Below are 27,003 nucleotides of genomic sequence, written 5' to 3'. Positions count from 1 at the left end.
CATCGAGGCCTCCGACATCGAAGCAGCATCGGATGCCAGGAAGATCACATTATTTCTCTCCACCGCGGGGGACCATGTCATCCACATCTACAACTCCCTTACGTTCGCTGCCGGCGAAGACAAAACAAAATTCAAAACAGTCCTGCTGAAGTTTGACAGCCACTGCGACACTGAGGTGAATGAGAGCTTTGAATGGTACTTTTTCCAGCAGAGGCATCAGGGTAAGAATGAACCTTTTCAGTCCTTCGTGACCCATCTCCGCATCCTAGCGCAGTCATGTAACTATGACTCGACGGTTGATTCCATGATCCGGGATCAGATCGTTTTCGGGGTCCACTCCGACTCCCTTCAGCAGCAGCTCCTGAAATTCAAACAGTTGATCCTCTCAGTTGCTATCGAGACATGCGTTATCCATGAGCATGCTAAGAATCGTTACTCCCACATCAGGGCGGCAGAAACTGCAAAACTGGCCTCCCACGAGAGGAACGGGTGCAGGCCATTGTTCAAATGCAGGGCCTGAGCATCGAGGAGACATGTCGCTTTGTGCGCTTTTCCCAGGTCCCTGCGCATGTGCGCCATGTTCGAGTGGACGACGAGGCCGAAAACACGACTGCACAGGTGCGTACGTCGACCGACTGTACTGCGCATGCACGATGGCGCACGGAATGCCCTGTCGTCGGCGTCATGACATCTCCGAATTGTGGCTCCACCCACTTAAAGCAGAAATGTCCGGCAAAAGGACGCCGGTGTCTGCAGTGTGGCAAGCTTGGCCACTATGCAGCCCTTTGCAGATCTGCTCCACCGCTCAGCAGCCAGCGATCCCAGTTGCGGCGCAGAAGTGTCCGCTCAATACAACAAGGCATGCCAGATTCCGATCCCGACAGCCCAACAGACCCTGATGCTGAGTGCGTCAGGTCCCCATACCGGGTGGGCATCATAACTACACATGCGCTGCCTTCCACCACAACGGCGAAAGGCCTTTCGATCCTCGGTGTGGATCGACGAGTGCTGTGCTGTCCGCACAATTAATGAAATGAAAACGAAATGAAATGAAATGAGACAAGGCTTGTATCCGATTTAAACTTCACACCGGCACATCAGCGAACCTCATCTCAAAATCCGGCCTCGACACCATCCGCAGCATTCTTCCACCGGCCTGCCAGTTCCTTGACTACAATGGCAATGCCATAGCTGCCAGTGGTTCCTGTCAACTAGGGGTATCCAACAAGGCGATCAAGGCAACACTGTGGTTTGAAATCGTCGGGCCTGACAGAGCGTCCCTGCTCGGTGCTCGAGCCTGCAAGCTCCTGAACCTGGTTCAGCGAGTCCACACCACGTCATCATCACCGGCGGCGGCCTCGCCTGATGGAAACTTGCAAGCCTATTTCTATTCTCACTCACACCAAACGGAAACAAGTCGCTATTTGTGAGCAGCACACCTGCCTTCTTCTTTATTCGTAGCAAAGTTTTGCTTTCTGTCTGATCCGCTCCTTGTTTTTCAGCTAACCACAGTACAGTCTGTGAACTTGTCTGTGAGAGCAGCACGGGAAGCAACTGTGGAGAAAGATGGCAGTCGCCAGAATGCAACTCTCCAAATGGATACATCACGTCGTTCAGATCTTAGACTTTCAAAACTTTCGTGTGAGGAACAGGTCGAGCGGGAATTCGGAACTTGTTGGTTAGAGCAAACTGCTCAATGCAGCAATGAGAAGCTCCTTAACCACCAGCGGTTTGGACAAGGATGGCACTCAGACACAGGGCTCTGGGGTTCAAAAGTAGGAAAAGCATATCTTGTTTGAAATGAAATAAAGATGAAGACAGACTTTAAGTCGATTTGTGCACGGATATTAGCTTTGGTGTCAACGCATCAGGATGGCCGAGTCGTCAAAGGCGCTGCGTTCAGGTCGCAGTCTCTTCTGGAGGCGTGAGTTCGAATCACACTCCTGATATTGCCTTTTACTCCACGAGGTTAAATTTCTCCAGCAAGATTTTCAACCTCAGGAAGATCCAATACCTCCCTTTCAGTGGAAAAGCGCTGGTCCCAGGACCTGAGATTCCTGCTTAAATATGCACAGCAAGACACCACCGGCAGAAGCTCAGTTCATGACTCGATAATCTGCTTCAGTGACTCTGGTTGAGGAATTAATATTGATCCCAAGAGAAGGGTAAAATTCGTCTTCTCTTGTAAATAGTCTGGCAGGTTGGATTGTTCACATCCGTCCAAGAGGGGAAGTTGGGAACTCGGTTTCTATTGTGATTCATTGCTCGATAAAGCTTTATTTCCTTATTGTCCCCCTGTGAGTTATTACTGGATATCGTTATATATCTATATTGCCCCTCAGTGGGGTACTGCTGGATAACGTTTCCCGAGCAGCTTTGACTAAGGGTCACCTGGACACGAAACGTCAGCTCATTTCTCTCCCTCCAGATGCTGTCAGATCTGCTGAGACCTTAAAGCATTTTATCTGTGGTTCCTATGTGTGAGCTTTACAATGTTGTAATGTGTCATGCTGTCTCTTTCATTCTTGGGACTAATGTCGGGATGAGACTGCAAGGAAGTTTCTGATAGGTATTTGCTGCAAAGCAAACAGGAACGTGTGTTATGTTTACTTTTGGCGTGAGGGAGAATGTAAATAGCAGAGAATACCCTCGATTCCTCGACCTCGGGCTAATAGCCCTGCACGCTTCCGCTGCGCACTCTGCTCCTTAAACCAGGAGCTACAACATTACTGCTCTGCGGTAACCACACAATTATTCACTTCTTCATTTTTTTCTTTCAACCAGAACAGACGTTTGAGCACACTGATACTGGTCAGCATAGTTTAGATACTTTACTTTCGTGCTGAATGGTTGTTCTGTGAAGGTGATGTGATTTCTTCTCTGACGTTGTTCTGATGGGAAAGTGTGGAGTGTCTGGAATCATCTTTATAAAATGAAGTTCGGGGCGGCAGTTTCATCTCTCTGGGAACATTGATCACGCTGTTACAGACTTCCTCAAACTTTGCCTCAAGTCCGACCACAAAAATAATGAGCTACGAGTAGAGTGGCGCAGCGGAAGCGTGCTGGGCCCATAACCCAGAGGTCGATGGATCGAAACCATCCTCTGCTATCCATATTCTCAATCACACCAAACGAAAACGAGTTCGCTATTTGTCAGCATCACATCTGCCTTTCTCTTTATTAGGATCAAAGTTTTGCTTTCAGTCTGATCCGCTCTTTGACACCTGTTATTCAGGTTATTCAGGTTATTCACCGTACAGTCGAAGTGACTCAGTTGACTTCTCCCAGAACACTCTTCTGCCGCCTCTACTGGATGAACGTTCACCTGATTGGACAGTGCAGGGGTTCTTCGGCTACTTGTCTGTGAAAGCATCACCGGAAGCAGCTGTGGAAAGAGATTGCAGTTTCCAGAATGCAACTCTCCAATTGGATACTTCACGTCGCTCAGTTCGTAGACTTTCAATACCTTCGTCTGATGAACATGGAGAGCGGGAAATCGGACCTTGTTGATTAGAGCATACTGTTCAATGCAGCAATGAAAAGCTCATTAACCACCAGCGGTTTGGCCAAGAATGGCACTCAGATACAGGACTCATGCTGGGGTTCTAAAGGAGGAAAAGCATATCTTGTTTGAAATGAAATAAAGATGAAGACAGACTCTAAGTCGATTTGTGCACGGATCTTGGCTTCGCCGTCAACGCATCAGAATGGCCGAGTGGTCTGAGGCGCTGCGTTCAGGTTGCAGACTCTTCTGGAGGCATGTATTCGAATCCCACTCCTGATATTGCCTTTTCCTCCATGAGGTTAAATTTCTCCAGGAAGATTTTCAACTTCAGGAAGATCCAATACCTCCCTTTCAATGGAAAAGCGTTGGTCTCAGGACATGGGATTCCCGCTTAAATACGCACAGGAAGAGCCCACCGGCAAAAGCCCAGCTCATGACTCGACAATCTGCTTCGGTGAGTCTGGTTGAGGAATTAATATTGATCCCAAGAGAAGGGTAAAATTCGTCTTCTCTTGTAAATAGTCTGGCAGGTTGGATTGTTCACATCCGTCCAAGAGGGGAAGTTGGGACTCGGTTTCTATTGTGATTCATTGCTCGATAAAGCTTTATTTCCTTATTGCAACCTGTGAGTTATTACTGGATATCGTTCTATATCTATATTGCCCCTCTGTGGAGTACTGCTGGATAACGTTTCCCGAGCAGTTTTGACTAAGGGTCATCTGGACACGAAACGTCAGCTCATTTCTCTCCCTCCAGATGCTGTCAGGTCTGCTGAGACTTTAAAGCATTTTCTCTGTGGTTCCCTATGTGTGAGCTTTACAATGTTGTAATGTGTCATGCTGTCTCTTTCATTCTTGGGACTAATGTCGGGATGAGACTGCAAGAAGGTTTCTGATAGCTATTTGCTGCAAAGCAAACAGGAACGTGCGTTATGTTTACTTTTGGTGTGAGGGAGAATGTAATTAGCAGAGAATACCCTCGATTCCTCGACCCCGGGCTAATAGCCCAGCACGCTTCCGCTGCGGCACTCTGCTCCTTAAACCAGGAGCTACAACATTACTGCCCTGCGGTAGCCACACAACTATTCACTTCCTCATTTTTTTCATTCAACAAGAACACACGTTTGAGCACACTGATTCTGGTCAGCATAGTTCAGATACTTTACTTTCCTGCGGAATGGTTGTTCTGTGAAGGTGATGTGATTTCTTCTGTGACGTTGTTCTGATGGGAAAGTGGGGAGTGACTGGAATAATCTTCATAGAATGAAGTTCGGGGCGGCAGTTTCACCTCTCTGGGAACATTGATCACGCTGTTAGAGATTTCTTCAAACTTTGCCTCGAGTCCGACCACGGAAAGAATGAGCCACGATCCGTGTGGAGAAGCGGGAGTGTTCTGTGACCATAACCCAGAGATCGATGGATCGAAACTTATCCTCTGCTATTCATATTCTCAATCACACCAAACGGAAACAAGTTGCTATTTGTCAGCAGCACATCTGCCTTTTTCTTTATTAGTATCAAAGTTTTGCTTTCAGTCTGATCCGCTCTTTCACACCTGTTCTTCAGCGACCCACAGTGCAGTCGAGGTGACTAAGTTGATTTCTTCCAGAACACTCTTCTGCCGCCTCTACTGGATGAACGTTCACCTGATTGGACACTGGAGGGGTTCTTCGGCTACTTGTCTGTGAAAGCAGCACCGGAAGCAGCTGTGGAGAGAGATTGCAGTTGCCAGAATGCAACTCTCCAATTGGATAATTCACGTCCTCAGATCTTAGACTTTCAATACCTTCGTCTGAGGAACAGGTAGAGCGGTATATCGGACCTTGCTGATTAGAGCAAACTGATCAATGCAGCAATGAGAAGCTCCTTAACCACCAGTGTTTTGGACAAGGATGTCACTCAGATACAGGACTCTGGCTGGGGTTCAAAAGTAGGGAAAGCATGTCTTGTTTTAAATGTAATAAAGATGAAGACAGACTTTAAGTCGATTTGTGCACGGATCTTAGTTTTTGAGTCAACGCGTCAGGATGGCCGAGCGGACTAAGGCGCTGCGTTCAGGTCGCAGTCTCTTCTGGAGGCGTGGGTTCGAATCCCACTCCTGATATTGTCTTTCCCTCCACGAGGTTAAATTTCTCCAGCAAGATTTTCAACCTCAGGAAGTCCAATACCTCCCATTCAATGGAAAAGTGTTGGTCTCAGGACATGCGATTCCTGCTTAAGTCCGCTCAGCAATACCCTTCAGGCAGAAGCCCATGTAACGACTCGATAATCTGCTTCATGACTCTGGTTGAGGAATTCAAATGGATCACAGGACTCCGGCTAAAATTAATCTTCTTTTGTTGTACATCGGTCTGGCTGGTTGGGTTGTTCACATCCGTCCGAGACGGGAAGTTGGGAACAAGGTTTCTATTGTGATTTATTTCTAGTTAATGCTTTCTTAACGTTTTGCCCCAGCTGTGAGGTATTACTGGATATCGTTATATCTCTATATTGCCCCTCTGTGTGGTACTACTGGATGACGTTCGCAGTCCAGCTTTGACAAAGGGTCTCCTGGACTCGAAACATTAGCTCTTTTCTCTCCCTACAGATGCTGGGAGACTTGCTGAGATTTTAAAGCATTTTCTCTGTGGTTCCCTATTTGTGACATTTACAATGTTGTAATTTGTCATGCTGTCTCCTTCATTCCTGGGACTAATGTCGGGATGAGACTACAATAGAGATTCTGACTACAATAGAAATTTGCTGCAAAGCAAACAGGATCGTGCGTTATGTTTACCTTTGGCGTGAGGAAGAATGTATATTTTGCTTTCGTGCTGCATGGTTGTTCTGTGAAGGTAATGTGATTTCTTCTGTGACGTTGTTCTGATGGGAAAGTGGGGAGTGACTGGCATCACTTTTACAGAAAGAAGTTCGGGGCGGAAGTTTCACCTCCCTGGGAACGTTGATCAAGCTGTTACCGAATACTTCAAACTTTGCTTTAAGTCCGACCGCGAATAGCTCAACCACGAGCGGACTGGCGCAGCGGGAGCGTGGTGGGCCCATAGCCCAGCAGTCGATGGACCAAAACCATCGTCTGCTATTTGTATTCTCACTCACACCAAAAGCAAACTAGTCGTTATCACCCAGCAGCACATCTGCCTTTTTCTTTATTAGTATCAACATTTTCCTTTCAGTATGATCTGCTCCTTGACACCTGTTCTTCAGCTACCCACAGTATAGTCGAGGTGACTAAGTTGACTTCTCCCAGAATTCCCTTCTGCCGCCTCTACTGGATTATCTTTCACCTGTTTGGACACTGGAGGGGTTCTTCGGCTGTGAAAGCAGCACCGGAAGCAGCTGTGGAGAGAGATTCCAGTCGCCAGGATGCATCTCTCCGATTGGATACTTCACGTCGCTCAGATCTTCGTCTCTCAATACCTTCGTGTGAGGAACAGTTTATAATGAAAAAATATATCATTTGAACCATGAATGTGAACCTGGAAAAGACTGAGATTTGAAATGAAAGGGAAAGGTCCCACAAAGGGTTAACAGTCGCAGCTTGTTTAAAACACAGATAGCTTCGCAGGCGTTAAAGAAAACAGATATGGACAAATCAACCTGGTTTTAAAGTTAAAAGACATTCAATCAATTTAAAATCTTAAGTTATATAAACGGGAACAGTATTTCACACTTCCTGAGAGGTGCATTATTTTACTGAGCAATTAAAAAAGGAACAACCAGGATCTTCGGTTTAAATTGGGGGAGAAGGTTAAGCGGGAAACCTTGCTGACGCCACTTAAATATGAGACAACTGTTTTCCAGCTAAGAAACACATGAGGTGCACGTTAATCCCATAATTTACACATTTTTGACGTTAAAAATCTTTTAGCAAATAATCAGGTCATAGGGTATAGGTCCAAGCCAGATAAGCTTAGAAATATAGGGGGCGACCTGCCGTTGACACCAGCTGACCAGTGGAAGTGCAGAGGCGAACTGCTTCGTTGGACACGAGTTCATATCCAGTATTTAGACTGAGAAAAAACATCACGAAAGACAGATATCAGGAAAGTTGCTGTCGAAGCAACAAATAAATGTATTACCTGCCAAACAAAAGTATTACATGTCAAGCAGAATAAGCTAGTTCAACGACAGGGAGCTTGCATTAGCTACAGTCGGCAAGCAACAGTTACATTTCAATAAATGCCATGTAGAAACTAAGGCTGCGCAAAGGGCTATATAATACCTAATAATTCAGCAGCCAGCTCTCATAGCTGCCCTCGGTCATGGGAAGGACTGAACACGGAAGCCGAGCAGAACAGCGAATCCATCAGGAAAAAACCAAAAGTTACAGGAGAAAATTGTCAAGGCAGACTTGAAGGTCTAACAACTGACCAAGAAGATGCAAAGAAAAGATCTTATTACTTTTCTGTAAAAACAGTGATTACATCTTTTAATTTGAAATTAAAACTAACTTAAATTGATAACCTGAAAGAGTGTTTATTAGAAAGTTTTCTTCATCTACTTAGAAAAGCCGGACCCGTGAGTGAAGCACCTGAGTGGAAAGTAAACAGAATCTTCTCTGAAGACATGGGTTATGCCGTGGGATAACATGAAACACTGGTTTGACCCGAATAGCGCCCACCTAAGTCTGCATAGGAGTCAGGGAGTGAGAATCCCTGTTCATCATTTAGAATATCTTGACCCTTTTCTGGTACAGGGGGAATTCTAAGAATAGTGGTGAGGTTTTAACTTCATGGCGCGCAAATTGGAGGCCTAGAATATTAGAAGTTTCTGGGTAAAGCGAGGCTAGAATATTAGAAGTTTCTAGTTAAGCAGGTGGAGTTTTGAATATTAGAAGTTTCTAACCTAAAAGGGAATGGAATATTAGACGTTTCTAGTTCCCAAATAATTGTTAGAATATTAAAAGTTTCTAACCGACACAAAGGCTAGAATATTAGAAGTTTCTAGTCTATGTGTGAGGCGAACTTTACCTGCCGAGTTTAATGCGGAAAGTCATGTGTGATTGACTTTTGGAAGGATATTCTGTGCATGGGGGGGGGGCGGGGGGGGGGGGGGGGGCGGACGACGACACATAAAACTCAGTTGGGTGCGAGCGTCAGAAGACTAGAAGATACTGACCCTGAGTAAAAGTCTGCAAGACATCTTAGTAAAGGTACTGGGATTCTTGCATCCATTACTGGTAGAAGGAGGACAAACATAAATCTTCCTTGGAGTCAAGCAGATTGTGAGGGAAAGCCGAGAGAAATAGGGACGCCGAGAAAACTTTAGAGACCAAGATCAATCGACCTTTAACTAAAACAAGAAGATAGTGCCTCAGTACCCCTGGCTAGGTCCCAGATAGGGTGCATATCCTGAATGTCGGAGTGCACCTGAAAGGGACAACCAGGAACAGAAATTTAGAAGTCGAGCAAATGGCAATTAGGGTAATCCTCTTGCTCTGAAACACGGTCAAGAGAGATGAAGCAACGGGGCGAGAGTACGGGGCGAGAGTGGAAGAGATTAAAATACGCAAAAAAAAACTCCTGGATAAGAGAGGCTTATCAGAACGGAGGGTTCTCAATTTTTGTTAGAGTACCTAAAACCCGATTGAATAGACATCCAAGGTCTCGGTGGATAAATGAGTGTGTGTGTGTGTTTAATAAGGATTTGTGAATTTCCCTTTGGTGTTTCAAGTTTTTTAAATGTTGTATTTTGCAAAACCGAGTTTCACATCAATTAGAAGTTATAAACGGCAGGTAGAAATGTGACCAATATTATGAGGTAGTAAATCAGTATGTTCAGAACTAAATTGGTCACAGCATAAACACAAAATAAGTTTTACTCGGGAGCAGACAGAGCTCTGTGCAGGAAAGTACTTTGAAACTAACCCGTTGAAATTGACACGGCACAGCTCCAGCAGGTTCCTAGTGCCCGAAGACTCAAAAGATAGTCAGGAGCAGGAAAAATGATATTTAGAATGTTAAATACATGGTAGAAGGAGCTTTAGGGAATAAAGATATTAGACCAGAAGTTAGATTAGGAGAAGTACTTTCAGTATCAGGAAATGAGAATCTGATGGCAGGGAAATATTTAATAAAATTCGATGCAGGAAAAATTGCGATATTATATACCAATCGATAGCACAGAGGCAGTTTGGGTGAAGCTACCAACTAAAACCAGGTAAAAGGTAAAGAAAAGATCGTTCAGAATTTGGGTGAACATATAGTTGAATTAGAGAAGCATGGCGTCTGGAGCAAAAAGAATTGTATCAGAACTAAAACATCTGACCCAGCTAAATAATAACCAAGGGATTATGATAATCCTTAGGCAACATTTCGGCAGTTACGAAGAAACGTAATCAGCAAGGATTGTATGTGGGATGGTATGATAATGACAAAATGGCATGACTGCAGAGAAAACCTAGCTAACGACGATGTAATTCTGAAAGGATGTGCAGGATTGTGGAGAAGTGACAAACTAATTGTCCCAATTAGTGAGGGATTATATAGTTCAAAAGATGTTGGGATGACCCGGGGACATAAAATTAGCATAACAGTGTTCAGAGACTGTATCACCGCAATGGTGCCATGCCAGTAGGCAGACCATACCCCCCAAACCGGTTGGACAAGGAAAAAAGGAATGTTGTACGAAATTAATGATTGACCCGGGCTATGGATTTGGAAAAAATATGAACCAAAACTTTCCCGATACAGTGAAGGGAGTTCTGTGGATAAATTGAAAACCCCAGACAATGGACAGGCTTTAGAGGAAAGGAATGTTTGGTTATGAGTGTCAGGGAATTACTGCACTCACTAGTATTATGTGATGAAGTAGAGTGGGATGACAGTGAACCTGTTAGCAGCATTGATAGGACAGATGATGAAGTTAAAATGTCATGTTCAGAACTTACCTTTCATAAAACTCCTGTCATAATCAGAAATAAAGAAATTGAAATGAAGGCAGTAGCAATATCCGAAATGTATCAGGGTAAGTTTCAACCAGATTGGACCACTGAGCGAGCAAAAGAGGAGGAGTTTGAGATGCTTCGAATCTCTCTCAGGGATGCAATGATAGAAGGAGAAGGCTTAACCGGCCTTAATTGTATGATGTACATATATGAGCAAAAACCCAGCCAGCAAAAAAAACAAAAAGAAACTTATGGTAGCAAAGGACATCCGAAAGTCCTGGAGAGGGCACTTCTGGAGTATCCGAACAAGAATAGAAGATACAAATGAACAAATAGGGCCCTCTCCAACCTTGGCCTGTTCGTTTGATTTTTCAGATGGATAGAATGATACAGACACATTTGTTTGGAAGGAGAAATAGGACTACAATCAAGAGGAAAATAAGGATCAGGTTCAAAGAAGGAATGGAAGAAGCTAGGATTAGGAGTAAGCTAGATTGCTTAAAATGGGGGGCAACAATGTTAATGGGGATGACCGTGATTAGTTTCGGAATATTAGTATTCTAATTGCATGAGGGAAATCAGGTGAAGTAATGGGACATGGAAAAATAGATACCAGCTTCAATCAGATAAAACACAGAATAAAAATAAGAATAAGCAAATGTTTAAATATAACAGAAGAAATCATTAATTTCCAAGACATCCAGGAGATAGGGCTCAACAGCAGTATTTTAGAATCAAGCAACAGTGTCAGTAACAAAATGTTCAGTAGAATGTTGGGAGCACTTCCAAGCAGCCTGGAATACGTACTAAAATTATCAGATCTGTGAAAGATTTTTAGACAGTATTCGGGAAAACTAATGATACTAACGGGGACCCCGAGAAAGGGCAAGTTAAGATAAGTAATGCGTTGCAAAACAAAACCACAAGTAGGAATAATTTGGGAAACGATTTCATAGACGTGGGCTTAAAAATTAAAGAAACATTTAAAACAGCAATTAAAATTATAGCAAGTCCATTTAAATGGTTTTGGACTATGTTAACCTTTGTTCAAAACAATTGGTACTTGTTTCTATCAATTGCGGGAGGGGTAATTGCCGCAGCAGTGCTGTGGAAATTGGGAAATTTTAAATTATGTCAAAACCTATGTTGCAAATGTTGAAATAAAATTGCTCAACGGAAAGAGAGAAAAATGATACAATTGGTTACATATTTGAGGAACGTAAATGCCAAAGCCAGGAAGAAATCTTTTCGAGTTAGGAATAAACCGAAGTATCAAATGATTACTGAGCAGTGAAACCTTCGGTCACACATCTCTGACTGGACATGTGGCCTGGAGACCAGCTGATGGATGATCTGAGTTCTCCACGGGACGTGTACTACATGATGGATTTTTTAAGGGTCGCGACAGACAGCAGCGACTGACGAGGAACCCCCACAGTTTACGAGACAATAGCATTAAGACATTTTTGTTTGTTTGAGCTTGATGTTGCGGTGGGAAATTTACAACCAATGTATTAAACGAAGTTCCCTTGAGGCATTATGATAGTTATTAAAAAGAAATGTCGTGCATCTTATTAAGAATTGTTATGTATGTATGAAAAATAATTTGACATGGCTTGAGATAACAGATGCCAAATGACAAGGAACAAATGCTGGACTTTGGTAGTTGATTTTAGTTAGAGGGAGACTAACAGCACTAAACTGCAACAGGCGGCAGATAGCTGGGCAATAGAAGAATTGGAACTAGGATAGCATTGGATGCTGTCAAAAGCATGAATTATTCTAAAGAACAAGTGACATCTACAGATACAATTGACATGCTTAGAACTAAACGCAACAGCACAGAATCTGACAGAGTTAATTTGAACTTGAGACAGGAGCACAACTTGACACACAGAACATCGGAATTCAATTGCATAAATATATTTATTGCGGACTCGGCAATTCTTCTGGCTGAGCGGGAGCCGTGCGACAAGGACACTTTCATTCAGAAGCATATTAAATTGGAGTAAAATAACAGAAGCTCAGTACGACTTTTTTTACAAACAGTTTATCAAACAAATGCCAGGTACCAAAAGGATTCAGGCAGTGAGCGGCGGTGGTACAGTGGTGAGCATAGCTGCCTTCTAAGCAGTTCAACCGAGATTGAATGCCGGCCATCGCAGTAAAAATGTAATCGTAAGCTTTTGCGCGACATTGTGGGTTTCAAAGTGAAGAAGAGAAACAGTTTCTAACTGTGGCGTTTTACGCTGATATCTACTTGAGGTGTATAAATTGCAAAACGGTCAGGATCAAGTATATGTGGCGATAATGCTTCCTCTTTTGCGGCATTCTCAAACCAGAGTTCTTAAGCTTAGAATAAGAGATAGCAAATTTAAAAAACATTTGAGGAAAAACTACATGTCCGATCGCAGTAATAGTTGTAACGGATGTGTTTGCGCGACATTGTGAGTTTCAAACTGAGGAAGACTGGCCAACAGTTTCTCATTCAGAATTGATGCGCAATTCTGTAATTGAGGTGTATAAGATGTCAAACGGTATGGATAAAGTAAACGTGGAGTTGGTGCTTCCTCTTGTGGGGCATTCTAAATTGCGAGGTCATAATCTTACAATAAGAGATCTCAAATTTAAAAAAGATTTGAGGAAAAATATGCTTTTCCCAAAACATAGAACAATACAGCACAGAACAGGACCTTCGGCCCACGATGTTGTACCGAACCTTTGTCCTAAATTAATCATAGAATTTACAGCGTAGAAGGAGGCCATTCGGCCCATTGAGTCTGCACCGGCTCTTGGAAAGAGCACCCTACCCAAAGTCACACCTCCACCCAACATTAAGGGCAATTTTGGACACTAAGTGCAATTTACCATGGCCAATCCACCTAGCCTGCACATCTTTGGACTGTGGGAGGAAACCGGAACACCCGGAGGAAACCCACGCACACACCGGGAGGATGTGTAGACTCCACACAAACAGTAAACGAAGCCGGAATCGAACCTGGAACCCTGGAGCTGTGAAGCAATTGCGCTCTCCACAATGCTACCGTGCTGCCCTTAAGAACAAATAAATCTACACTATATCATTTTACCGTAATCCATGTACCTATCCAATAGCTGCTTGAAGGTCCCTAATGTTTCCGACTCAACTACTTCCACAGGCACTGCATTCCATGCCCCCACTACTCTCTGGGTAAAGAACCTACCTCTGACATCCCCCCCCCCCCCATATCTTCCACCATTCACCTGAAATTTATGTCCCCTTGTAATGGTTTGTTCCACCCGGGAAAACTATCTCTGACGGTCTACTCTATCTATTCCCCTGATCATCTTATAAACCTCTATCAAGTTGCCCCTCATCCTTCTCCGTTCTCATGAGAAAAGGCCTAGCACCCTCAAACTTTCCTCGTAAGACCGACTCTCTATTCCAGGCAACATCCTGGTAAATCTCCTTTGCACCTTTTCCAAAGCTTCCACATCCTTCCTAAAATGAGGCGACCAGAACTGTACACAGCACTCCCAATGTGGCCTTACCAAAGTTCTGTACAGCTGCATCATCACCTCACGGCTTTAAATTCAATCCCTCTGGTAATGAACGCTAGCGCACAATAGACCTTCTTCACAGCTCTATCCACTTGAGTGGCAACTTTCAAAGATGTATGAACATAGACCCCAAGATCTCTCTGCTCCTCCACATTGCCAAGAACTCTACCGTTAACCCTGTATTCCGCATTCATATTTGTCCTTCCAAAATGGACAACCTCACACTTTTCAGGATTAAGCTCCATCTGCCACTTCTCAGCCCAGCTCTGCATCCTATCTATGTCTCGTTGCAGCCGACAACAGCCCTCCTCACTATCCACAACTCCACGAACCTTCGTATCGTCGGCAAGTTTACTGACCCACCCTTCAACTCCCTCATCCAAGTCATTAATGAAAATCGCCAGCAGCAGAGGACCCAGAACTGATCCCTGCGGTACGCCACTGGTAACTGGGGTCCAGGCTGAATATGTGCCATCGACCACCACTCTCTGACTTCTATCGCTTAGCCAGTTTGTTATCCAACTGGCCAAATTTCCCACTATCCCATGCCTCCTTACTTTCTGCATACGCCTACCATGGGGAACCTTATCAAATGCCTTCCTCAAATCCACGTACACTACATCCACTGCTTTACCTTCATGGACATGATTGGTCACCTCCTCAAAGAATTCAATAAGACTTTTAAGGCAAGACCTACAAATCCGTGATGACTATCGCTAATCAAGCAGTGTCTTTCCAGGTGCTCAGAAATCCTATCCTTCAGTACCCTTTCCATGACTTTGCCTAACACCAAAGTAAGACTAACTGGCCTGTAATTCAAAGGGCTTTCCCTAGTACCTTTTTTGAACAGGGGCACGACATTCGGCACTCTCCAATCCCCTGGTACCATCCCTGTTGACAGTGAGGACGAAAAGATCATTGCCAACGGCTCTGCAATTTCATCTCTTGCTTCCCATAGAATCCTTGGATATATTCCGTCAGGCCCGGGGGACTTGTCTATCCTCAAGTTTTTCAAAATGCCCAACACATCTTCCTTCTTAACAAGCATTTCCTCGAGCTTCCCAGTCTGTTTCACACTGTCCTCTCCAACAATATGGCCCCTCTCATTTGTAAAGACAGAAGAAAAGTACTCGTTCAAGACCTCTCCTATCTCTTCAGACTCAATACACAATCTCCCGCTCCTGTCCTTGATCGGACCTACCCTCGCTCTAGTCATTCTCATATTTCTCACATATGTGTAAAAGGCCTTGGGGTTTTCCTTGATCCTACCCACCAAAGATTGTTCATGCCCTCTCTTAGCTCTCCTAATCCCTTTCTTCGGTTCCCTCCTGGCTATCTTGTATCCCTCCAACGCCCTGTCTGTACCATGTTTCCTCAGCCTTACATAAGTCTCCTTTTTCCTCTTAACAAGACATTCAATCTCTCTTGTCAACCATGGTTCCCTCACTCGACCATCTCTTCCCTGTCTGACATGGACATACATATCAAGGACACGTAATACCTGTTCCTTGAACAAGTTCCACATTTCACTTGTGTCCTTCCCTACCAGCCTATGTTCCCAACTTATGCACTTCAATTCTTGTCTGACAACATCGTATTTACCCTTCCCCCAATTGTAAACCTTGCCCTGTTGCACGCACCTATCCCTCTCCATTACTAAAGTGAAAGTCACAGAATTGTGGCCACTATCTCCAAAATTCTCCCCCACTAACAAATCTATCACTTGCCCTGGTTCATTACCAAGTACTAAATCCAATATTGCCCCTCCTCTGATCGGACGATCTACATACTGTGTTAGAAAAGCTTCCTGGACACGCTGCACAAACACCACCCCATCCAAACTATTTTGATCTAAAGAGTTTCCACTCAATGTTTGGGAAGTTAAAGTCACCCATGACTTCTACCCTGTGACTTCTGCACCTTTCCAAAATCTGTTTCCCAATCTGTTCCTCCACATATCTGCGACTATTGGAGGGGCCTATAGAAAACTCCTAACAAGGTGACTGCTCCTTTCCTATTTCTGACTTCAACCCATACTACCTCAGTAGGCTGATACTCCTCGGACTGCCTTTCTGCAGCTGTTATACTATCTCTAATTGACAATGCCCCCACCCCCCCCCCCCCACCTCTTTTACCACCCTCCCTAATCTTATTGAAACATCTATAACCAGGGACCTCCAACAACCATTTCTGTCCCTGTTCTATCCAAGTCTCCGTGATGGCCACCACATCGTAGTCCCAAGTTCCGATCCATGCCATATGTTCACCCGCCTTATTCCTGATGCTTCTTGCGTTGAAGTATACACACTTCAAGCCATCTCCATGCCTGCAAGTAATCTCCTTTGTCAGTGTTCCCTTCCCCACTGTCTCATTACACGCTTTGGCGTCCTGAATATCGGCTACTTTATTTGCTGGACTACAAATCCAGTTCCCATTCCCCTGCCAAATTAGTTTAAACCCTCCCGAAGAGTACTAGAAAACCTCCCTCCCAGGATATTGGTGCCCCTCTGGTTCAGATGCAACCCGTCCTGCTTGTACAGGTCCCACCTTCCCCAGAATGCACTCCAATTATCCATGTACCTGAAGCCCTCCCTCCTACAGCATTCCTGCAGCCACATGTTCAGCTGCACTCTCTCCCTATTCCTAGCCTCGCTATCATGTGGCACCGGCAACAAACCCGAGATGGCAACTCTGTCTGTCCTGGTTTTTAACTTCCAGCCTATCTCCCTAAACTCATTTATTACCTCCACACCCCTTTTCCTACCTACGTCGTTGGTACCAATGTTTACCACGACTTCTGGCTGCTCCCCCTCCCCCTTAAGGATCCTGAAGACACGATCCGAGACATCCTTGCCCCTGTCACCCGGGAGGCAACATACCTTCCGGGAGTCTCGCTCGCGACCTCAGAATCTCCTATCTATTCCCCTAACCATTGAATTTCCTACAACTATTGCTTTTCTATTCTCCCCCCTTCCCTTCTGAGCCCCAGAGCTAGACTCAGTGCCAGAGACCTGGCCGCTAGGGCCTTCCCCCGGTAGGTCATCCCCCCCAACAGCGTCGAAAACGGGATACGTATTTTGAAGGGGAACGGCCACGAGGGATCCCTGCACTGTCTGCCTCCTCCCCCCCCCCCTCCCCGCACCTGACTCTAACCCAGCTATTCTTGTCTTGTACCTTGGGTGTGGTTACCTCCCTGTAACTCTGCTTTATCGCCCCCTCTGCCTCCCGGATGATCCGAAGTTCATCCAGCTTCATTTCCAGTTCCCTAACACGGTCTTTGAGGAGCTGGAGTTGGGTGCACTTCCCGCTGGTCTAGTCAGCGCGGACATCGGTGGTATCCCTCACCACCCACATCCTACAGGAGGAGCATGCAACTGGCCTAGCCTCCATCCCCTCTTACCTTGCAGAATATAGCTGCCCTGTGGACCAACTGGATCTCCGCCCTCCGACACTGCTCCCAGTCAGCTGCACTCTCTGTAAACTCCTGGCTCTCTTCTCACTCTTTGCGGAAATGGAGGAAACAAAATGCAAGCAGCACCTTACTCCCTCCTCACTTTACTCTGTCAGTCACCAAACTCTCACTATAGCACTCAAATGCAGGAAATTCAGCACTCTCTCAGTCACCAAGCTCTCACTATAGCACTCAAATGCACCAAATTCAGCACTCAGTGCAAACACAGCCTGCACTGTAGGGGATCACTTTTATACTGTGAATCTAGCCTCTAAAGACTTGTGATTCGGGCAGCACGGTAGTATAGTGGTTAGCATAATTGCTCCACAGCTCCAGGGTCCCAGGTTTGATTCCCGGCTTGGCTCACTGTCTGTGCGGAGTCTGCACGTTCTCCCCGTGTGTGCGTGGGATTCCTCCGGGTGCTCCGGTTTCCTCCCACAGTCCAAACATGTGCAGGTTAGACGGGTTGTCCATGTTAAATTGCCCTTAGTGTCCAAAAATTGGCCTTAGGGTTGGTTGAATGGGGTTACTGGGTTATGGGGATTGGGTGGTGTGGGCCTCGGTAGGGTGCTCTTTCCAAGAGCCGGTGCAGAGTCGATGGGCCGAATGGCCTCCTTCTGCACTGTAAATTCTATGATCTATGATTCTGTGGAATTCGCTACCCCAGATTGCGATGGATGCAGGGACAGTGAATACATTTAAGGAGGAGTTCGAGAGATTTTTGTTGGTAATGAGTGGAAGGGTTATGGAGAACGGGTGGAGTTGAGGCCAGTATGGGATCAGCCAAGATCTCATGGAACGTGTTATGCTCAGGAGGCTAAATTGTCTTCTCGAGCTCCTAGGTCATGTGTTATAGTGAGGGCGTATTCTTGCTGAGATCAATCGCCCTCTTCATCTGTAACATTGCAGGTAACAGATGAGGAACACATCACCCGTGATAGAATGGCGGGGCAGACTCGATGGGTCTAATGGCTTAATTCTGCTCCTATATTTTATGAACTTATATTTTGTGCGACTTCGTGAGTTTCAAATTGAGGGGAAGGAACATTTTCCAACTCAGAATCTATGCGCAATTAGGGCAGGGAGTGAAAAGTAACTTTCTCAGCTTTTTATTATTTGGCTTCACCATGGACAGTGTTCGACTATTCACCGCCCGCCAATCCCTTAAACAAAAGCTAAAACTCACAGCCTTTTTTCTATATCCTCATGAAGTGGTCGAAACAGAGATACAACAGACACGTTAGAGACAAGAATGGGATTTGAAACCACGTGTGCAGAGTACAATGGATTATTGTGCCTGACCTTAACCACGTGATACAACCCCTTTACTTCATGGAACTTTAATATCTGATCTTGTCACAGACAAGTAGCCGAAGCACCCCACCAATGTACAATCAGGAGGACGTTCATCCACGAGAGGTGGCAGAAGTTAATAATGGGAGAAGTGAACCCGGTAACCTCGATGGCACAGTAGCTAGCCGAAGAAGAAGTGGTGGCAATGTGGGGTTAAGCCCCAAACACGTCTGCCTCCGTTCGTCCCTCCTGTAACCCAACTCGATGCAAGTGGCCTGACAACTTGGAATAGTTTGTCACATCAGTGATTGCAGATCCATCGTGGAAAAATGAATCCCACTTCCGTGAAACAATGGGCGAAAAATCGACGGGGATGGGATTCGAACCCACGTGTGCAGAGCACAATGGATTAGCAGTCCATCGCCTTAACCACTCGGCCACCTCGTCGCACAAATCTTTGCGTCAATACGTCTTAATTCGTTTTGCATCCATGAACTGATGGAAATTATTTGCCTCTTTCTATTCAACCAGGTATTCGATGGGGAAAATTCAGCGATGGTGGTATAGTGGTGAGCATCGCTGCTTTTGAAACCGTTGACTCTGGTTCGATTCCCGGCCATCGCAGTAATAGTTGAATCGGATGTTTTTGCGCGACATCCTGAGTTTCAAACTGAGGAAGACTGGTCAACTGTTTCTCATTCAGAATTTATGCGGATTATCTAAGTGAGGTGTTTAAGATGCGAAAAGGTGTAGATACTGTAGTCGTGGAGTTGATGTTACCTGTTGTGGGTCAGTCTAAAACGAGAGGTCATCATCTTAGGATATGAGGAGGCAAATTTAAAAAAGAAAAACTACTTCTCCCAAAGGGTTGTAATTCTGTGGAATTCACTTCCTGAGAGTGTGGTGGATGCAGGGACAGTGAGAAAGTTAAGGAGGACTTGGAGAGACTTTTATTGGTAATGAGTTGAAGGGTTCTGGAGAACGGGCAGGACGGTGGTGTTGAGGCCATTATGTTTGATCAGGCAAGATCACATGGAAGGTTTTACGCCCAAGAGGCTAAATTGCATATCCCAGCTCCAATGTTATGTGTTCTCGGGAGGAGGTGTTCTGGCTGATATCTCAATTGATCTCTTGTTCCGTAACATTTCAGGTAGCAGACGATGAACATTTCAGTCATGATCGAATGGCGGGCAGACTCGATGGGTCGAATGGCGTAATACTGCTCATATATCTGATGAATCTATCGTTTGCGCGGCTTCATGACTTTCAAACTGAGGGAAAGAAATAGTTTCCAACTCAGAATGTGTGCGCAATTATGGGGGGGGGGGAGTGAATTAAGTAACTTTCTCGTCATTTTCTAAAGTGGTTTCAATATGGAAAGTTTTCGATTATTCACAACCCCAAGCCCCAAACACTAAAAATCACAGCATTTTTCCGTGACCCTCATGAAGTGGATCAAACAGAGACACAACAGATACGTTACAGACGAGGATTGGATTCGAACGCAAGTGCGCAGAGCACAAAGGTTTCTTGTGCATCCCCTTAACCACGTGGTACAACTCCTTCACTTCATGGAACTTTAATATCTGACCTTCTCACAGACAAGTGACCGAAGCAACCCTCCAGTGCACAAACAGGAGGATGTTCATCCAGGAGAGGTGGCAGAAGGTAATTATGGGAGAAGTCAACCCGGTATCCTCGACTGTACTGTGGGTAGCCGAAGAAGAACTGGTGTCAAAGAGCGGTTAAGCCCCAAACCCGTCTGCCTCTGTTCCACCGTCCTCTAACCCAACTCGATGCAATCTGGCCTGACAACTTGGAATAGATTGTCACATCAGTGATTGCATATCCATCTTGGAAAAAGGAGGCCTACTTCCGAGAAAAGTGGATTTAAAATCAACGAGCATGGAATTCGAACACACATGTGTAGAGCACAATGGATTAGCAGCACAGCGCCATAACCACTCGGCCACTTCGTCCCACAAGTGCACATATCAATATGTCTTAATTCGTTTTGCATCCATGAACTGATTAAATGTATCAGCCTCCTTCTATTCCACCTGGTGTTCAAAATTGGAAATGCAGCGATGGTGGGAGAGTGGTGAGCAAAGTTTTCTTCCAAGCAGTTGTCCCGGTTCGATTCCCGGCCATTGAATCGGATGTTTTTGCGCGACATCGTGAGTTTCAAACTGAGGAAGACTGGCCAACAGTTTCTCACTCAGAATGTGTGCGTCATTATCTAATTGAGGTGTATCAGGTGCCAAAAGGTATGGAAAAAGTTGACGTGGAGCTGTTGCTTCCTCTTGTGGGGCATTCTAAAAGGAGAGGTCATGCTCTTAGAATAATAGATTTAGTCACGAGCTCAATGGCGCAAGGGAAGCGTACTGGTCCCGTAACCCAAAGGTCGATGGATCGAAACCATCTTCGGCTATTCATATTCTCATTCATACCAAACGGTAACAAGTTGCTATTTGTTAGCAGCACATCCGCCTTTTAGAGCAGCACAGTAGCATTGTGGATAGCACAATTGCTTCGCAGCTCCAAGGTCCCAGGTTCGATTCCGGTTGGGGTCACTGTCTGTGCAGAGTTTGCACATCCTCCCCGTGTGTGCGTGGATTTCCTCTGGGTGCTCCGGTTTCCTCCCACAGTCCAAAGATGTGCAGGTTAGGTGGATTGGCTATGATAAATTGCCCTTCGTGTCCAGAATTGCCCTTAGTGTAGGGTTGGGTTATGGGGGTAGGGTGGAGGTGTGGACCTTGGGGAGGGTGCTCTTTCCAAGAGCCGGTGCAGACTCGATGTGCCGAATGGCCTCCTTCGGCACTGTAAATTTTTTAAAATTTGAGGAAGAACTACTTATCCCAAAGGGTTTATGACTCTGTGGAATTCTGTACCCCAGATTGCGTTGGATGCAGGGAGAGTGAGTAAGTTTAAGGAGAAGGGAGAGAGATTCTTATTGGTAAGGAGTTGAAGGGATACGGAGAACGGGAAGACGGTGGAGTTGAGGCCAGGATGGGATCAGCCAAGATCTCATGGAATGTGTTAGGCTCAGGAGGCTAAATTGCCTTCTCCCGCTCCTAGGGTCATGTGTTATAGTGAGGACGTATTCTAGCTGAGATCAATCGCCCTCTTCATCTGTAACATTGTAGGTAACAGACGAGGAACACATCATCCGTGATAGAATGGCGGGGCAGACTCGATGGGTCTAATGGCTTAATTCTGCTCCTATATTTTATGAACTTATCTTTTGCGCGACTTCGTGAGTTTCAAACTGAGGAGAAGGAACAGTTTCCAACTCAGAATTTATGCGCAATTAGGGCAGGGAGTGAAAAGTAACTTTCTCAGCTTTTTATTATTTGGTTTCACCATGGACAGTGTTCGACTATTCACCGCCCGCCAAGCCCTTAAACAAAAGCTAAAAATCACAGCTTTTTTCTATATCCTCATGAAGTGGACGAAACAGAGATACAACAGACACGTTACAGACAAGAATGGGATTTGAATCCACGTGTGCAGAGTACAATGGATTATTGTGCCTCACCTTAACCACGTGGTATAACCCCTTTAGTTCATGGAACTTTAATATCTGATCTTGTCACAGACAAGTAGCCGAAGCACCCCACCAATGTACAATCAGGAGGACGTTCATCCACGAGAGGTGGCAGAAGTTAATAATGGGAGAAGTGAACCCGGTAACCTCGATGGCACAGTAGCTAGCCGAAGAAGAAGTGGTGGCAATGTGGGGTTAAGCCCCAAACACGTCTGCCTCCGTTCGTCCCTCCTGTAACCCAACTCGATGCAAGTGGCCTGACAACTTGGAATAGTTTGTCACATCAGTGATTGCAGATCCATCGTGGAAAAATGAATCCCACTTCCGTGAAACAATGGGCGAAAAATCGACGGGGATGGGATTCGAACCCACGTGTGCAGAGCACAATGGATTAGCAGTCCATCGCCTTAACCACTCGGCCACCTCGTCGCACAAATCTTTGCGTCAATACGTCTTAATTCGTTTTGCATCCATGAACTGATGGAAATTATTTGCCTCTTTCTATTCAACCAGGTATTCGATGGGGAAAATTCAGCGATGGTGGTATAGTGGTGAGCATCGCTGCTTTTGAAACCGTTGACTCTGGTTCGATTCCCGGCCATCGCAGTAATAGTTGAATCGGATGTTTTTGCGCGACATCCTGAGTTTCAAACTGAGGAAGACTGGTCAACTGTTTCTCATTCAGAATTTATGCGGATTATCTAAGTGAGGTGTTTAAGATGCGAAAAGGTGTAGATACTGTAGTCGTGGAGTTGATGTTACCTGTTGTGGGTCAGTCTAAAACGAGAGGTCATCATCTTAGGATATGAGGAGGCAAATTTAAAAAAGAAAAACTACTTCTCCCAAAGGGTTGTAATTCTGTGGAATTCACTTCCTGAGAGTGTGGTGGATGCAGGGACAGTGAGAAAGTTAAGGAGGACTTGGAGAGACTTTTATTGGTAATGAGTTGAAGGGTTCTGGAGAACGGGCAGGACGGTGGTGTTGAGGCCATTATGTTTGATCAGGCAAGATCACATGGAAGGTTTTACGCCCAAGAGGCTAAATTGCATATCCCAGCTCCAATGTTATGTGTTCTCGGGAGGAGGTGTTCTGGCTGATATCTCAATTGATCTCTTGTTCCGTAACATTTCAGGTAGCAGACGATGAACATTTCAGTCATGATCGAATGGCGGGCAGACTCGATGGGTCGAATGGCGTAATACTGCTCATATATCTGATGAATCTATCGTTTGCGCGGCTTCATGACTTTCAAACTGAGGGAAAGAAATAGTTTCCAACTCAGAATGTGTGCGCAATTATGGGGGGGGGGGAGTGAATTAAGTAACTTTCTCGTCATTTTCTAAAGTGGTTTCAATATGGAAAGTTTTCGATTATTCACAACCCCAAGCCCCAAACACTAAAAATCACAGCATTTTTCCGTGACCCTCATGAAGTGGATCAAACAGAGACACAACAGATACGTTACAGACGAGGATTGGATTCGAACGCAAGTGCGCAGAGCACAAAGGTTTCTTGTGCATCCCCTTAACCACGTGGTACAACTCCTTCACTTCATGGAACTTTAATATCTGACCTTCTCACAGACAAGTGACCGAAGCAACCCTCCAGTGCACAAACAGGAGGATGTTCATCCAGGAGAGGTGGCAGAAGGTAATTATGGGAGAAGTCAACCCGGTATCCTCGACTGTACTGTGGGTAGCCGAAGAAGAACTGGTGTCAAAGAGCGGTTAAGCCCCAAACCCGTCTGCCTCTGTTCCACCGTCCTCTAACCCAACTCGATGCAATCTGGCCTGACAACTTGGAATAGATTGTCACATCAGTGATTGCATATCCATCTTGGAAAAAGGAGGCCTACTTCCGAGAAAAGTGGATTTAAAATCAACGAGCATGGAATTCGAACACACATGTGTAGAGCACAATGGATTAGCAGCACAGCGCCATAACCACTCGGCCACTTCGTCCCACAAGTGCACATATCAATATGTCTTAATTCGTTTTGCATCCATGAACTGATTAAATGTATCAGCCTCCTTCTATTCCACCTGGTGTTCAAAATTGGAAATGCAGCGATGGTGGGAGAGTGGTGAGCAAAGTTTTCTTCCAAGCAGTTGTCCCGGTTCGATTCCCGGCCATTGAATCGGATGTTTTTGCGCGACATCGTGAGTTTCAAACTGAGGAAGACTGGCCAACAGTTTCTCACTCAGAATGTGTGCGTCATTATCTAATTGAGGTGTATCAGGTGCCAAAAGGTATGGAAAAAGTTGACGTGGAGCTGTTGCTTCCTCTTGTGGGGCATTCTAAAAGGAGAGGTCATGCTCTTAGAATAATAGATTTAGTCACGAGCTCAATGGCGCAAGGGAAGCGTACTGGTCCCGTAACCCAAAGGTCGATGGATCGAAACCATCTTCGGCTATTCATATTCTCATTCATACCAAACGGTAACAAGTTGCTATTTGTTAGCAGCACATCCGCCTTTTAGAGCAGCACAGTAGCATTGTGGATAGCACAATTGCTTCGCAGCTCCAAGGTCCCAGGTTCGATTCCGGTTGGGGTCACTGTCTGTGCAGAGTTTGCACATCCTCCCCGTGTGTGCGTGGATTTCCTCTGGGTGCTCCGGTTTCCTCCCACAGTCCAAAGATGTGCAGGTTAGGTGGATTGGCTATGATAAATTGCCCTTCGTGTCCAGAATTGCCCTTAGTGTAGGGTTGGGTTATGGGGGTAGGGTGGAGGTGTGGACCTTGGGGAGGGTGCTCTTTCCAAGAGCCGGTGCAGACTCGATGTGCCGAATGGCCTCCTTCGGCACTGTAAATTTTTTAAAATTTGAGGAAGAACTACTTATCCCAAAGGGTTTATGACTCTGTGGAATTCTGTACCCCAGATTGCGTTGGATGCAGGGAGAGTGAGTAAGTTTAAGGAGAAGGGAGAGAGATTCTTATTGGTAAGGAGTTGAAGGGATACGGAGAACGGGAAGACGGTGGAGTTGAGGCCAGGATGGGATCAGCCAAGATCTCATGGAATGTGTTAGGCTCAGGAGGCTAAATTGCCTTCTCCCGCTCCTAGGGTCATGTGTTATAGTGAGGACGTATTCTAGCTGAGATCAATCGCCCTCTTCATCTGTAACATTGTAGGTAACAGACGAGGAACACATCATCCGTGATAGAATGGCGGGGCAGACTCGATGGGTCTAATGGCTTAATTCTGCTCCTATATTTTATGAACTTATCTTTTGCGCGACTTCGTGAGTTTCAAACTGAGGGGAAGGAACAGTTTCCAACTCAGAATTTATGCGCAATTAGGGCAGGGAGTGAAAAGTAACTTTCTCAGCTTTTTATTATTTGGTTTCACCATGGACAGTGTTCGACTATTCACCGCCCGCCAAGCCCTTAAACAAAAGCTAAAAATCACAGCTTTTTTCTATATCCTCATGAAGTGGACGAAACAGAGATACAACAGACACGTTACAGACAAGAATGGGATTTGAATCCACGTGTGCAGAGTACAATGGATTATTGTGCCTCACCTTAACCACGTGGTATAACCCCTTTAGTTCATGGAACTTTAATATCTGATCTTGTCACAGACAAGTAGCCGAAGCACCCCACCAATGTACAATCAGGAGGACGTTCATCCACGAGAGGTGGCAGAAGGTAATAATGGGAGAAGTGAACCCGGTAACCTCGATTGCACAGTGGGTAGCCGAAGAAGAAGTGGTGGCAATGTGGGGTTAAGCACGTCTGCCTCCGTTCGTGTCTCCATTCGTCCCTCCTCTAACCCAACTCGATGCAAGTGGCCTGACAACTTGGAATAGTTTGTCACATCAGTGATTGCAGATCCATCGTGAAAATGAATCCCACTTCCGAGAAACAATGGGCGAAAAATCGACCAGGATGGGATTCGAACCCACGTGTGCAGAGCACAATGGATTAGCAGTCCATCGCCTTAACCACTCGGCCACCTCGTCGCACAAATATTCGCGTCAATACGTCTTAATTCGTTTTGCATCCATGAACTGATGGAAATTATTTGCCTCTTTCTATTCAACCAGGTGTTCGACGGGGGAAATGCAGCGTTGGTGGTATAGTGGTGAGCATCGCTGCTTTTGAAACCGTTGACTCCGGTTCGATTCCCGGCCATCGCAGTAATAGTTGAATCGGATGTTTTTGCGGGACATCCTGAGTTTCAAACTGAGGAAGACTGGTCAACTGTTTCTCACTCAGAATTTATACGGATTATCTAAGTGAGGTGTTTAAGATGCGAAAAGGTGTAGATACTGTAGTCGTGGAGTTGATGTTACCTGTTGTGGGGCAGTTTAAAACGAGAGGTCATCATCTTAGAATATGAGGAGGCAAATTTAAAAAAGAAAAACTACTTCTCCCAAAGGGTTGTAATTCTGTGGAATTCACTTCCTCAGAGTGTGGTGGATGCAGGGACAGTGAGAAAGTTAAGGAGGACTTAGAGAGACTTTTATTGGTAATGAGTTGAAGGGTTCTGGAGAACGGGCAGGACGGTGGTGTTGAGGCCATTATGTTTGATCAGGCAAGATCACATGGAAGGTTTTACGCCCAAGAGGCTAAATTGCATATCCCAGCTCCAATGTTATGAGTTCTCGGGAGTAGGTGTTCTGGCTGATATCTCAATCGATCTCTTGTTCCGTAACATTTCAGGTAGCAGATGATGAACATTTCAGTCATGATCGAATGGCGGGCAGACTCGATGGGTCGAATGGCGTAATACTGCTCATATATCTGATGAATCTATCGTTTGCGCCGCTTCATGACTTTC

At 45.4% G+C, this 27,003-nt stretch overlaps 5 non-coding genes across 5 annotated transcripts; 2 read left to right on the top strand and 3 right to left on the bottom strand.

Annotated features, from left to right (window-relative positions):
* Positions 1–3,037: 3,037 nt before the first annotated feature.
* On the top strand, positions 3,038–3,109 carry trnam-cau (transfer RNA methionine (anticodon CAU)). The gene has a single exon. It is a non-coding gene; the product is annotated as a tRNA-Met (tRNA).
* Positions 3,110–5,525: 2,416 nt separating this feature from the next.
* On the top strand, positions 5,526–5,608 carry trnal-cag (transfer RNA leucine (anticodon CAG)). Its single transcript has one exon. It is a non-coding gene; the product is annotated as a tRNA-Leu (tRNA).
* A 13,431-nt stretch (positions 5,609–19,039) lies between these two features.
* trnas-gcu (transfer RNA serine (anticodon GCU)) lies at positions 19,040–19,121 on the bottom strand. The gene has a single exon. It is a non-coding gene; the product is annotated as a tRNA-Ser (tRNA).
* A 3,447-nt stretch (positions 19,122–22,568) lies between these two features.
* Positions 22,569–22,650, bottom strand: trnas-gcu (transfer RNA serine (anticodon GCU)). The gene has a single exon. It is a non-coding gene; the product is annotated as a tRNA-Ser (tRNA).
* A 3,450-nt stretch (positions 22,651–26,100) lies between these two features.
* On the bottom strand, positions 26,101–26,182 carry trnas-gcu (transfer RNA serine (anticodon GCU)). Its single transcript has one exon. It is a non-coding gene; the product is annotated as a tRNA-Ser (tRNA).
* Positions 26,183–27,003: the final 821 nt, after the last annotated feature.

Source organism: Scyliorhinus torazame, chromosome 24, assembly GCF_047496885.1.
Source record: "Scyliorhinus torazame isolate Kashiwa2021f chromosome 24, sScyTor2.1, whole genome shotgun sequence".
NCBI lineage: Eukaryota > Metazoa > Chordata > Chondrichthyes > Carcharhiniformes > Scyliorhinidae > Scyliorhinus > Scyliorhinus torazame.
The sequence above is the reverse complement of the archived record's forward strand: the minus strand, read 5'-3'. Positions and strand labels throughout refer to the sequence as shown.